This window comes from Panthera tigris, chromosome A1, assembly GCF_018350195.1.
Source record: "Panthera tigris isolate Pti1 chromosome A1, P.tigris_Pti1_mat1.1, whole genome shotgun sequence".
Classification (NCBI taxonomy): Eukaryota; Metazoa; Chordata; class Mammalia; order Carnivora; family Felidae; genus Panthera; species Panthera tigris.
The window spans coordinates 90,811,730-90,825,550 of NC_056660.1; the positions used below are offsets into that span (position 1 = coordinate 90,811,730).

General features: G+C 43.0%; 1 pseudogene; it reads right to left on the reverse strand.

Annotated features, from left to right (window-relative positions):
- Positions 1-688: 688 nt before the first annotated feature.
- LOC122230463 lies at positions 689-4,807 on the reverse strand (annotated as a pseudogene).
- Positions 4,808-13,821: the final 9,014 nt, after the last annotated feature.

Genomic DNA, 13,821 nt, shown 5'->3' on the forward strand with positions numbered 1-13,821 from the left:
AGAGACAGAATGTGAGCGGAGGAGGGGCAGGGAGAGAGAGACACAGAATTTAAAGCAGGCTCCAGGCTCTGAGCTGTCAGCACAGAGCCCGATGTGGGGCTCAAACCCACAAGCTGTGAAATCATTACCTGAGCCAAAGTCGGATGCTTAACCGACTGAGCCACCCAGGTGCCCTGGTTCTTGTCTTTTTCAAGGGAATGACACAGATACCAGGTAACTTCAGACATAAATGTTTTTAAATGTTTAAATATATGTGTTAAATATTTAATAGAGACTACCAGACAAATGGAAACATGATATATGACTTCCTAACTAGCCACAGAGTAATCTTAAACTATATTCGTTTAAGTCAATATTCTTTTTTAAATGTAAATTATTTGATTTATTTTTGTAATCAGATCCTCACAAAGTTGTCTTTTCACTGTCTTGTTAACATGAAATTGTACACAAAAGTTGATCACCTGGGGAACAATAATTGTATATTCAGTTTAACAGAAATATAGTTGGATAGTTGTCTTAAAATGCAAGATTTTGTCTGTTACATTGTCTTTCACCATGCAATCATATTATAAAATGCTTTAATTTCAAAATGAAAAATAACTTATGTTGTTGGAAAAAGCAAAGTGATCTACAGTATGTCTTCCCTGCAAGAGGGAATTTAGATTTACAATTAAGGGGAAAATATGTATCAGACTTCTGCAGGAGAGTCGTCAGCATACCTTATCCAGCCCTTACTCACAATCCTATTTTTAGCTTTGCAGAGACCTGGTAAGTATCTCTCCTGGGCAACCACACTTTCCACATCATGAAAGTACAGGTTCTCACATAATACATGATGATAGAAAATGAAATACAGTAAAGTAGATTTCTGAATTTCAGTTCTGAGTCTCCTTGTCAATACCAGTAGATAAGTGTGTGGGCAGTAACACTACTCCAAGAGATACAGCAAAAAATGTACTTGATGGTTTGGAAGTTAAGCAGCCAACAGCTAAAGTGGTGATTCTATCTTTGGCCAATGTCTCTCTGAACAGAGGTCTGTGGTCTGGGCCACTGGTGCCTTGGGTCCTGGTAGAAAAGCCCTCCTTTTGGTGGATGTTTTCACTCTCCCCAAGACACTCAACGCTGAGCCAGCATTATCTCCCAAGGTGTCAGGTCCCAGACTCCAAAAACCGAAAGTTCACTGGGCCCGAAGGTTCGGGCAGTGCTGGTGAGTGGGGCTCATACCCTGGGGAACAAAGTGGCTTCGTGCAAGCCCCGCTTTCCTCCCCACCTAGAGCATCCTGGCACCCTGGGTCTACATCTCCACTCAGAGAAGAGGCTGGTGCCGAGGCTTGGGACACAGGCTAGATGCGTGGGGAAGGAAGAAACTTCCTGAGCTGGCTGACAGAGAGCAGGGCTGTGGGTCCCATTCCGCTATCCTGACCGGGGCCTGCAGCCACACAACAATCTAATTAAGAATTTAAAAAACACCAGGGCGCCTGGGTGGCTCAGTAAGTTAAACGTCTGACTTCCGCTCAGGTCATGATCTTGCAGTTGGCGAGTTCGAGCCCCACATTGGGCTCTGTGCTGACAGTCGGAGCCTGGAGTCTTCTTCGGATTTTGTGCCTCCCTCTCTCTCTCTGCCCCTCCCCTGCTCACACTCTGTCTCTCTCCCTCAAAATAAATAAACATTTTTAAAAAAGAATTAAAAAACATTATTTCAAAAAAGTTAAGTGGAAAAACCTGTTGTCTAACATATGAATTGAAAATAACAAGAGTCACATTGTGGTTCTTCCCTGCCCTCCCCTCCCCCCAATTTTTTTTTCCTATCTCTATCTACTGCAAGGCCTAGAATAACAATCCAATGGCAATAAAATAAATTATGGACTCTAAATTAGCATTTAATGGGAAAGGGTTCCTTTAGAGAAACAGCTGATTACAAGGACAAGGCAGGGAATACCCAAGGGAAGTTTGGTGCCTGAAAGCAGGGAAGCTATCTGAGATGATTGGGTCATATCAGAAGGACACAAGAGCCAACCTTGCAGGGATTCTGCTGGACAAAGTGGAACAATTTGAAGATCAAAAAGGGTAAAAACTTCAGTGGATTGAAATGCATCCAGTGCTGTAAAAATCTGCACTTCTGCTTCTGGCTAAGACACAGCAAAAAAGACTGGACTTACCCTTCTGCCTGAAAAAAAAAAAAAAACAGCAACAATAACAAACACAGGCAAAATATATGAAATAATATTTTCTAGACACAAGACAGGAGGCGACAAAGGACATTGGTACGATTGTCTAAGCTTAACTGCTTTGACGGTTTTCAGGTCAAGGCACAAAAAAGGCATTTGCAAAATCCAATATCCATTCCTGATTTAAAACTCTTCGTCAAACTAAAAACACAATGGTGCTTTTTCATCTGTTGGCAGTAGGCTATTTAGTGGTAGGTTTTGCAGTTAATATCCTACTTGGTGGTAAAAGTGGAAATGTTTTTTCCTCTAAGTTCAGGAAAAATGCAGGGATGTTCGCTTCTATTCATTATTTTAGTGAAGATGCTAGTCTGTGCTATAAGGCAAGAAAAAGAAAGAAAAACACCTAGATTGGTAAGGAAGAAGTACAACTACCTTTATTTGCAACCAACACAATCTTCTATCTAGGGAAATCTTTTTTTTTAAGTGATTTTATTTTTAATCTCTACATCCAACATGGGGCTTAAATTTACAATTCCAAGATCGAGAGTCAGTAGCATGCTCTACTGGCTGAGCCACCCAGGCGCCCCTTGTGTGTTCCTTTAAACATAGTATACAAGAAAAGGCAAAACTGTAAGGGACAGAAGTCAAATCAGTTGCTCCCTCATGTAGGGAGTAGTAGGAGGAAAGGAATGACTGTAAAGAAGCACAAGAAAACTTTTTATGGTGATGTGAATGTTCTATAGCTTTTTTTTTAAGTTTATTTTGAGAGAGAGAGAGCATGAGTGGGGTAGGAGCAGAGAGAGAAAGAGAGTGAGAGAATTCCAAGCAGGCTCCACGCTATCAACACAGAGCTGATGCAGCACTCAAACTCATGAACCACGAGATCATCACCTGAGCTGAGACAGAGTTGGAGGCTTAACTGACTGAGCCACCCAGGCACCCCTATTTTTCTAATAGTGACGTGATTATGTATTTGCCAAAAAATCAACACACTGTATATCTAAAAAGGGTGTATTTTACTATAGGTAACTTGTGCTTCAAAAAACCTGAATTTCAGAAAAAGAACACCTGGGAAAAAACCAATTAATGTAATCGCCCATCTTAAAAGATCAAAGGGGAAAAAAATCACAAAGTCCTATACATAGATGCAAAAGTGTCATGGAATTCAACATTCATTCACAATAAAAATTTGCAGGGGCACCTCAGTCTGTTGAGTTTCCAACATTGGCTCAGGTCATGATCTCACAGTTCTTGAATTCAAGCCCCATGTTGGGCTCTGTGCTGACAGCTTGCTCAGAGCCTGGAGCCTGCTTCGGATTCTGTGTCTCCCTCTCTCTCTCTCTCTCTCTCTCTCTCTCTCTGCCCCTCCCCCACTTGCACTCTGTCTCTCTCTTTCTCAAAAATAAACATCAAAAAAATTAAAAAAAAAAAACATTAGACAAAGTCAGCCATTACCCCCACAACTATTTTTCTTGCTGAAAGATCTTATAAGAAATAAATTATTTGGTTAGTACACTCAGGTTCAATAAAAGTTTTGTATTTAATGTTGATAACCAAAAGACATACCTGTTTTGAATAAACCAACAAACTGAAACTAGCTTTAACACCAAATACTTTTCCCAGATCACATGAACCTGAAATTCCTGTGCATTAGTTTCTATTATATTTTTGAGAGTTTTTTATGACTAGTAAGTTTATGTCAGTGGTTATGTATTTAAATCATTAAAAGACAAGTCTAACACAAATTAACTTTAATAATATCATCTAGAGGTAGAAAATACCGCACATCTACAACACACATATAGAGACACACATAAACATGCAGACAGACGTAAACAGAGATTTTCAAGCTTCTGTTTTACTGGTTATAAAAGAAGTTGGATCTCAGTTGTTTTTCTGGCAGATGGAATAAGTCAAAGCCACCTGCTCAGATGGCTAAAGCTCTTTCAAATGAATTTCCCCCGTTTATTTTTCTTCCGATAAGAATTACCTTCCCAAAGTTTGTGCTTTGATCTTTACCTCTTAAGGGCACAGGGAAAGAATGCAAGTTACAAGCCTATTAAGATAAATAGGGGAGGCTTGGGGATGGGTACAAAAGGATAGGTGAGCTTTGAACTGCCTCTGGAGCCACATCTCCAGATTTGCAAGGATCTGTGAGGTAAAAACAGTTGCTTTTGGGGCCCCTGGGTGGTTCAGTCGGTTAAGTGTCTGACAGCTCTCGGTTAGTGAGTTCAAGCCCCACGTTGGGCTCTGTGCTGACAGTGCAGAGCCTGCTTGGGATTCTCTCTCTTCCTCTCTCTCCCTGCGCCTCCCCTATTCTCTCTCTCTCTCAAAATAATAAATAAACCTTTTTAAAAAACTAAAAGAAAAAACAGTTGCTCTCAACTCCCCCCAAGAATTGCCTTGTAGCCTAAATGACGTCATAAGTTGACTCACCCACTCAATTGCATTATTTTCTATTTACTTAGGGGGAAAGTCCTAAAAAGATTTCTATCGGGCTTTGAGTGTCAGCTTCCAATGTGGCCAAATTTCTGATCATAGAGTTATTAAGCCCTTTTAAGTACCTTGTCAGATTTCAGCTTGGACAAGCAGTAAATATTGCTGGCAGCCTTCAACAACCCCATGGACCCAGGAGGCATCCTCAAAGAGGGTGCAAAAGATATTATCTTCGCAAGATCCAGAGCCATTCACAAAGATCAATAACCAGTGCCCTGGATTTGGAAAGGTAAAGGACAATGTGAAATTTTATTTGTTTCTCCCTATTGGGTACTACAGACAGATCTAGGACAGCTGATTCTGGTACAAATCCTCACCCGTAGCTGGCTTCTGCCAGTTTTCTCAGGACCCCAACTGTTGGCTCTGAGTGGGGTTTTAAATAGAGGATGTGGGGCGTCTGGGTGGTTCAGTCGGTTAAGCCTCGGGCTCTTGATCTCAGCTCAGGTCATGATCTTGAAGGTCATGAGATCAAACCCAGTGACGGGCTCCATGATAACAGCATAGAACTGCTTGGGATTCTCTCTCTCTCCCTCTCTCTCTGCCCCTCCACACTTGCTTTCTGTCTTTCTCAAAACAAATAAAATTTAAAAAATAGTTAAAAAAAAAAAGTAGAGGATGTAACTCAGCAGAGTTTACCAGAATTGGGCAAAATATTTCATTGATTTTAATTTTATTTTTTCCTTGGATGTTTAAGGGAATAACATAGCAGTAGGCCAGAAAAATCCCTGAGTCCTATCAGCTCTGAGAGGGACCCATACAGGGGCCATCCTTTGGAGATGGATATGGGGATGTCCATAAGGCCACTAACTTGGTGGACTTTTGTTTATGGTCTTATAAAGACAATTCAGACTGAAGATTACTAGAATTGAGTACTCACATAAAGGAGGGTGAAGGTGAGCCGTAGGAGTCTTGTGGTTTAGGTCTTTTGTTTTAGGGATGTCTTATATCTTCAATGTTTCATTAGCCTTTGGCAAGAAATCTTTTAATGAAGCTACATAGGAATTTTGAAGCCCTTTGGAGCCTTCTGCTTGCCAATTAAAATAGCCATCCCATTCTGTTTGTTGATTCGGGAACCCTTGCTTTCAAGCACATTTCATTTATTTATTTATTTATTTATTTATTTATTTATTTATTTATTTATTTTGAGAGAGAGAGAGAAGGCAGGGGAGGGGCAGAGGGACAGAGAGTTAGAGAATCCCAAGCAGGCTCTATGTCCAGTGCAGAGACTGACACAGGGCTTGATCTCACAACTGTGAGATCATGACCTGAGCCAAAATCCAACCTACTGAGCCACCCAGGCGCCCCTCAAGTGCATTTCTTAAAATGAACTTATCAGATTGAACATTCCTCATAAAGCCCATTGTCATTCTAGGTTGTAATTTTCCCTGAGGGCTGGCAGCAGTTTGGTGGGACCCTTAGCCACAAACTTAGTTCAACCCATGTTTCTGTCTAGTCATATTTTGGGATTCCCCACTTTGACAGCTACCAAGCCAGGTTCTTGGGACACAAAATTCTAGGTTTTCTTTAGTAAGATTTTTGGCCATTTTTATAGATATATAGAGCTTGTGGGACCTTAGTTCTTAAGCAGGTGTCCTGGAAGGTGGCATGCTTAACTCTTTAGAATTTTAAGGATCCCATTTCTTTGACTAAGCCTTTGGGTCTCTCAGAGCCAAACTGATACCTAAGAGGGAGGTGGCGTAGGGTAAAAGATTGTGTGGTAGTTATCAATGTACCTCATCACACGGAAATTTCTTGAGGTTGGTGGGTGACCTAGTCTTCCTCTAACCCATTCCAAGAAACAGTAATATTGCTACCATAGCCAGGATTTAAGCCCAGGAATCAAGGGGTAGAGACAGAGGCATCACTCACTAATACCCCTAGTGACCCACCAGCAAAATTTTTGCCTCCTGTTCCCACAACCACATGTTCTGCTGGCCCAGAGGTCTTAGTTCCAGAGAGTGGGAGGCTTCCACCTGGAGACATAGCAATAATTCCACTGAACTATGGCCACTTTGGAATCCTCATGCTCTGAATCAACAGAGAGTCACCATGCTGGCTGAGGTGATTGATCCTGAGTACCTCAGGGAAAATGGACAGCTGCTCCACAGTGGAGAAGAGGAGGACTACATTTGGAATACAGGTGACCCCTTAGGATGTCTTTAGTATTGCCATGCCCTGTGATTAAAGTCAATGGAAAACTACAACAACGCAGTTCAAACAGAACTGCTAATGGCTTTTAGTATTTATGTGACAGGATATTAAGGAGAAGCATAAACATCACTCACAAACATTACCTCCTTGGGGCGCCTGGGTGGCTCAGCTGGTTGAGTCCCCAACATGGTCCCAGGGTCGTGGGATTGACTCCCAAGTTGGGCTCTGCACTGAGCATAGAGCCTGCTTGGAATTCTCTCTCTCCCTCTTACCCTCTGCTCCTTTCCTCTGCTCACACTTTTTCTCACTGTAAAACAACAAAATAAATAAACAAGTACACTGGGGCACCTGGATGGCTCAGTCAGTTAAGTGTCCAACTCTTCAATTTGGCTCAGGTCAGGATCTCATGGTTTGTGAAATGGAGCCCTGCGTCAGGCTCTGTACTGTCAACACAGAGCCTGCTTGGGATTCTCTGTCCCTGTCTCTCTCTCTCTCTCTCTGCCCCTCCTCCACTCATGCTCTCTCCCCCCTCTCTCAAAAATAAATAAATACGGGCACCTGGGTGGCTCAGCTGGTTAAGCATCTGACTTTGGCTCAGATCATGATCTTGTAGTTCATGAGTTCGAGCCCTGCATTGGGCTCTATGCTGACAGTGAAGAGCCTACTTGGGATTCTCTCTCTCTCTCTCTCTCTGCCCCTCCCCCACTTGTGCACTCTCTCAAAATAATAAATAAACCTTAAAAAAAATTACTACATCAACAAATAATATCACATGTGGCCCCTGTCATTGTCCCTAAAAAAAATTAAATAAATAAACAAACACACTTTTTTTTAAAATAAAAAATAAAACTATTACCTCCTCTTCTGGGGAAGGGGTTAGGGAGTTTTTGCTTACATACAAGATAGTTGTATCATGTTAGGTGGAAGTATGACCTTGTTATTGCCTTTATATAGAGCTTAAGTATGGCTTAGGGTGATGCATATTGGTACCAAGTAGACAAGGGGTGATGTTGGTGATGTTTAATTTTGTATGTCAACTTAACTAGGCCACAGGATGCCCAGATATCTGCTCAAACATTATTCTGAGTATGTCTGTGAAAGTGTCTCCATATGAGATTCACATTTGAACTGGTAGACTGAGTAAAGCAGATTGCCCTCCATAATGTAGGTGGGCCTCATCCAATCAGTTGAAGGCCTGTAGAGAACAAAAAGTTTGACCCTCCCAGGAGGGAGCTTCTGACTTCCTTGAGCTGGGACGTTGGTCTTTTGCTGTTGGACTTGAATTGAAACATCAGCCCTTTTTGGATCTTAAGCCTCCTGGCCTTCTGTCTAGAACTCATGCCATGGGCGCTATAAGTTCTGAGACCTCAGACTACATATAATATATACATATATATATTTCTCTGCAGGACACCAAATAATACAGTAGTTAATCATATCTGCAAATGATGAGTGTATTTTTAATTCAGTCATGCTTGTTTTTTCTTGCACTGACTAATGCCCCTCAGAGGGAATGATAATTGGAATTACTGTCTTGTTCTGATTTTAAAAGAAATAAGTACCCAAAATGACTCATCACCAAGTACAATATTTTCTGTTGGCTTTTGGTAGCTAGCTTCTTCAGGCTAAAGAAGATCCCTAGATTACTAAGTTTTTAAAATCATGAATGAATATTGGATGTTATCAAATGCTCTCTCTGCATCCATTTAGATAATCCTGGTTTTTTTTTCTTTAATCTGTTAATGCAGTGAATTACATTAATAAATTTTAAGTCGTTAATCTGCTAACATGCCTTTTTGGGACAAACCAGACATGCTTATGATGTTTTTAAGTATTTCAGTTCACAAATGTTTTGACTAGGATTTTGGTGTCTATGCTCCTTAGTTTGGCTGAAAATTGTATTTCTTGTTCTAGCTATGTTTTTTAGCCTCATAAAATGAAAAGCTTTTCTTTTTTCTGCTCTGACAATTTTTTGTGAAGAAATGCGTTCTGCTACAACACATGATTTTGTATTGCAGATCAACGCAGTGTTATTTTTTTTCCATGTTTACTTATTCATTTGGAGAGAGACAGCATGCACAAGAGCACAAGAGCACAAGAGCAGGGCAGGGGCAGAGAGAGAGGGAGAGAGAATCCCAAGAATTTGTCAGCACAGAGCCTGATATGGGGCTCGAACTCATGAACCATGAGATCATGACCTGAGCTGAAATCAAGAGTCAGACGCTTAACCGACTGAGCCACCCAGACTCCCTGTGGCCCACAGACTGGCTCACCCCCTATGGAAAGTTTCTTGGTTCATCTGAGATTTTCCCCCCAGAACATTAATATTTTATACTTCAGGTAAGAGGATCTGAATGCAGGTAAACCAACAGAGCTGAGAGCAGTCCACCTGGGAACAGGACTGATCCTGACACCACTGTCTCTCTCAGCTCAGTGTGACCACCTGCTCTCACTCTGAAATGCTTTTGTGTGGTCTTCATAACTCAGTGACATGAACCCTTCATCATATTCCCTTTATCCAAGTTTCTTGCCCCTTTTTATTTAATATTTATTTTTGGGAGAGCACAAGTGAGGGAGGGGCAGAGAGAGAGGGGACCGAGGATCTGAAGCAGGCTTCTCACTGACAGGCTGACAGCACAGAACCTGATGTGGGACTTGAACCCATGAACCATGAGATCATGACCTTAGCCAAAGTTGAAACTTAACTGACTGAGCCACCCAGGCGCCCTGCACCTTTCTTTTTTTTTTTAATTTTTTTTCTGTATCTCCCTCTTTCTTCCCCTCCCCCACTCACACTCTGTCTCTCTCTCTCTCAAAAATGAATAAACATTAAAAATTTTTTTAATAAAAAAATAAAAGTCAAATATGAAATTATCATATGATCCAACAATTCTACTGTTAGGTATATGCCCAAGAAAACTGAAATATATTGTATTAGTCAGGGTTCTCCACAAAAACAGAACCAATTTGTGTGTGTGTGTGTGTGTGTGTGTGTGTGTGCGTGTGTGTGTTGTGTGGAGAGAGAGAGAGAGAGAGAGAGAGAGAGAGAGAGAGTTTAAGAAAGATTTACTTTAAGGAATGGCTCACACAGTTATGCAGACTGACAGGTCAAAAATCTATAGAATGGATCAGCATTCTGGAAACCCAGGAAGAGCCAATGTTGCATTTCAAGTGTGAAGGCCATCTGCTGGTCAGTCTTTTGTTCTGTTCAGGCTTTCAGTTGATTGCATGAGGGCCACCCACATTATGGAGGAGAATATGCTTTACTCAATGTCCACCAGTTTGAATCTCATCCAAAAAATACTCTCACAGAAACATCCAGAATAATGTTTGACCCACCCAAATTGACATATAAAATTACGCATCACAAATCCACCCCTTTGTCACCTTGGGACCCATTTGCATCTCTTTAAACCATACTTAATCTTCAAATAAAGATAATAACAAGATCATACTTCTATCCACCAAACGTGACACATCTATCCCTCAAACCAAAAATGTGCTAATCTCTCCCCCAGAAGAAGAGGTAACGTCCTTAAGTGATGAATATTCTTCTTCTTGGCATCTGTAACTAAAATACAATGATATAAAGGAAAAAATGCTTAAATACTATGGTATAAAGTCAACAAATCTTCTCTTACATTAAGGGAATAAGAAGGAAGAAAACAAAGCTTTATAAACAAACATGTTCATAACACAAAAAATGAACTCATGATAATTACAATCCTTGTTTGTATAACTGGTCACATGGTTGTAGCTGATATTTATAACTACCTTCTTCCACTATCCGTTTTATATTCCCTTTTCCCTCAGCAAGCACATCAGCTGGTCATGGTTCTTAATCCAGTGACCCTGAAGGGTCTGGGTCATCCATTAGCAGTCTTATCTGGATTGAATTGTTTTCCTTTGGTGATAGTTACAGGTCATTCATAGCACCGGGCAACCACCAGCTCTATATAGTTTCAAAACACCTGATTCATCTCCAAAGAAAACTCTTTTTTCAATTTTTTTTTTTAGAGAGAGAGAGAGAGCACGCACAACGGGGGGGAGAGGAGCAGAGGGAGAGAGAGGGAGAATCCTAAGCAGGCTTTATGCTCAGCATGGACCCTGATGTGGGGCTCAATCCCATGACCCTGGGATCATGACCTGAGCCAAAATCAAAAGTCAGATGCTCAACCGACTGAGCTACCCAGACGCCCCAAGAAAACTCTTTACCCATTAAGCAGTTACTCCCCCAATCCTTCCTCCCCCACCCAAACCCAGGGCTCAGCAACCACAAATGTGTGCTTTCCCTCCGCAAATTCACCTATTTTGGATATTTCACGTAAATGCAGTTATGTAGCCTGTCACCTTTTGTGGCTAGTTTCTTTCACTTAGAATAATGTCTTTGAAGTTTATCTACATGGTAGCATGTGTCAGTACGTCATTCCTTTTATGATGAATAATATTCCGTTGCCTGAATATATCATAATTTGTTTATTCAAGCACCCCTTGATGGACTTTTGGGTTGTTTCTAACAACAAAATGCTGCGATGAGCATTTGTGTATAAGGATTTGTGAGGGGGGCAGGTGGGGAGGCCAGGCCAGGTCTGGCTGCGGTGGAATGGGAGGCTTCTAAAGGCACACACACACCTCACATGTGTCCACACAGGACATTCAGGGAGGGCTCAGGGGGATATCCTTAGGTACAGATGACCATGCCTTTCAACATCCTTGAATCAGAGACCATGCCAGACATGTCGTTTCTCACACAAACCACGTCCCCCACTCTTTCAACAAAGGGGAAGGTGGAATATGTATAGCAACCCAAACCAGGGATCGGAAGCTTTGAAGCTAGCCATTAAATGAACCTGAGGACATATAGTTTTACATTTTTTAATGTTTATTTGTTAAAGATTTTTTAAATGTTTATTTATTTTTAAGGGGTGGGGGAGAGAGAGAGCAGGGAGGGGCAGAGAGAGAGGAAGGCACAGAATCTGAACCAGGCTCCAGGGTCCAAGCTGTTGGCATAGAGCCCAAAGTGAGGCTCGAACTCATGGACTGTGAAATCATGACTGAAGCTGAAATCGGAAGCTTAACTGACTGAGCCACCCAGGCACCCCTAATGTTTATTTAATTTGAGATAGAGAGTGTGAGCGGGAGAGGGGAAGAGAAAGAGGGAGACACAGAATCTGAAGCAGGCTCCAGGCTCTCAGCTGTCAAGCACAGAGCCTGACTCAGGGCTCGAACTCACGAACCTTGAGATCGTGACCTGAACCTCAAGATTATGACCTGAGCCAAAGTTGGACACGTAACAGTCTGAGCCACCCAGGCACCCCAATAATTATAAATGAATTTTGCAATAAAAGTCATCTGGTTGTTAAATTGGAAGGTAGTCTAAATATAAGCAAAACATAAGTATATAACCTTCCAACAAACTGATATCAGCAGCCCTGGGCTTTAAATTCCATGTAATTTTGTCAGTTGAAATACTGGAGCTGAAATTATGGAATTTCATAATTTACTCCAAAGTAAAAGTTGTTGAGCTTTTACCAGGGTTGTCTGAGGAGTCCCTTGTCTCCCTGCTGTGTGGCCTTGGGGGAGTCACTGTACCTCTCTGGCTCCATTGTGTCATCTGTGCAAGGGGAACAATGACCCTTTGCCACTGCATGGGGCTAAATTAATTACAATGGATTTTCCTTTCTTCCTCAAGCCTGGTTTCTTGGCCACCCCCTCCTAAGCCTCCTGTCTTCTGTTTTCCCTCCTAATGTTGGGGGGCCTCGGGCTCCGTCCTCACCCTCTGTCCACATCCTCTGCCCAAGTGAGCACATCATTCCATGGCTTTGGATACCACACTCACTGATGGCATCTCAGCTCTATCTCCCACCCTGGCTTCTTCCCTCAATTCCAGACTCATGAAATCCAACCAACTGAATGAGATTCTTGGCTTTCCTGTGTCCCAAACTGAATTCTTGATTTCTACCCTCCACGGACCTGATCTGCCCCGGTCTGGGTCCTGACATTCTACTGCTACTCTGAATGCTAATGCCTCCTCCCAGGTGCTCCAGCCATGACGCCTTCATCTTCCTCACCCTCAGAGCCAGTTCTTGCCCATGCCTGGAGCCCATCCACTCCCCTTCCCTTCCACCCCCAGCGGCCTGGCCACAGACCCTCTCACCTCCCTCTGCACCACCGTGAGGGCTCTGTCCCAATTACTGATGGTCTATCCTGCACTCTGGAGCCAGTGGGATGCTCTGACCCTGTAATTCCAGAACCTGCTTTGTGACACCTGCTGTGGCCTGGTCTGTCCCGTTCTCAGCAGAGAAGGGCTGTGAGGGACTGTGTGAGCCTGGCCCAGCCACCACAAACACCCAGTTTGTATGGACCTTGCAGCGTCAAGTTTGGGGCCTGTCACCAGCGAAGCGCTCCATCCTTCCCAAGTTATAAAATGGGTAAAGGCAGAGCCAGATCCAGGCCTCCTGACTCCCAGCCTCCGCCAAGAAGAGGTGCCTGGACAGCTCCAGGCAGGGCCCTTGGATGTGGTGGGGGAAGGGAGAAGGGTGACAAGGCCTCTGCTCATTCCCTCTGTCAGCTTTGCCCAAATCCCTGTATCCCCAAAGCCTAATCCACCCTGACTAATGGAGCCCAAGCCGGCTCAAGCCCCATGGGATGAGCCTGCAAATCCCTGGGGCTAGGAGCTTACCACCTGTCCCCAGCCTGCCCTCTGCTCCCTCCCTCCCTCTCTCTCTCTCTCTCTCTCTGGATCAGAGAGCCAGATCCGGGGCCTCAGACAGGGATGATGGTAAAAGTATATTGAGGCTAAAACCCCCTCACCTTGGCCCTCAACCATGAGATGGGGAAATTCAGGTACAGAGAGCCTCACACCATGTGTACGTCACTGCTTCAGACCCCAGAGCCCAGGAAGGCTTTGGACATGACCAAAAGAACAGGTCTTTAGGGTTCCTCCATCAGATGCAAGAGGTTGGGACAGGAGCTGCCGGGCTAGCTGGTGCTGTCCCCGAACCCC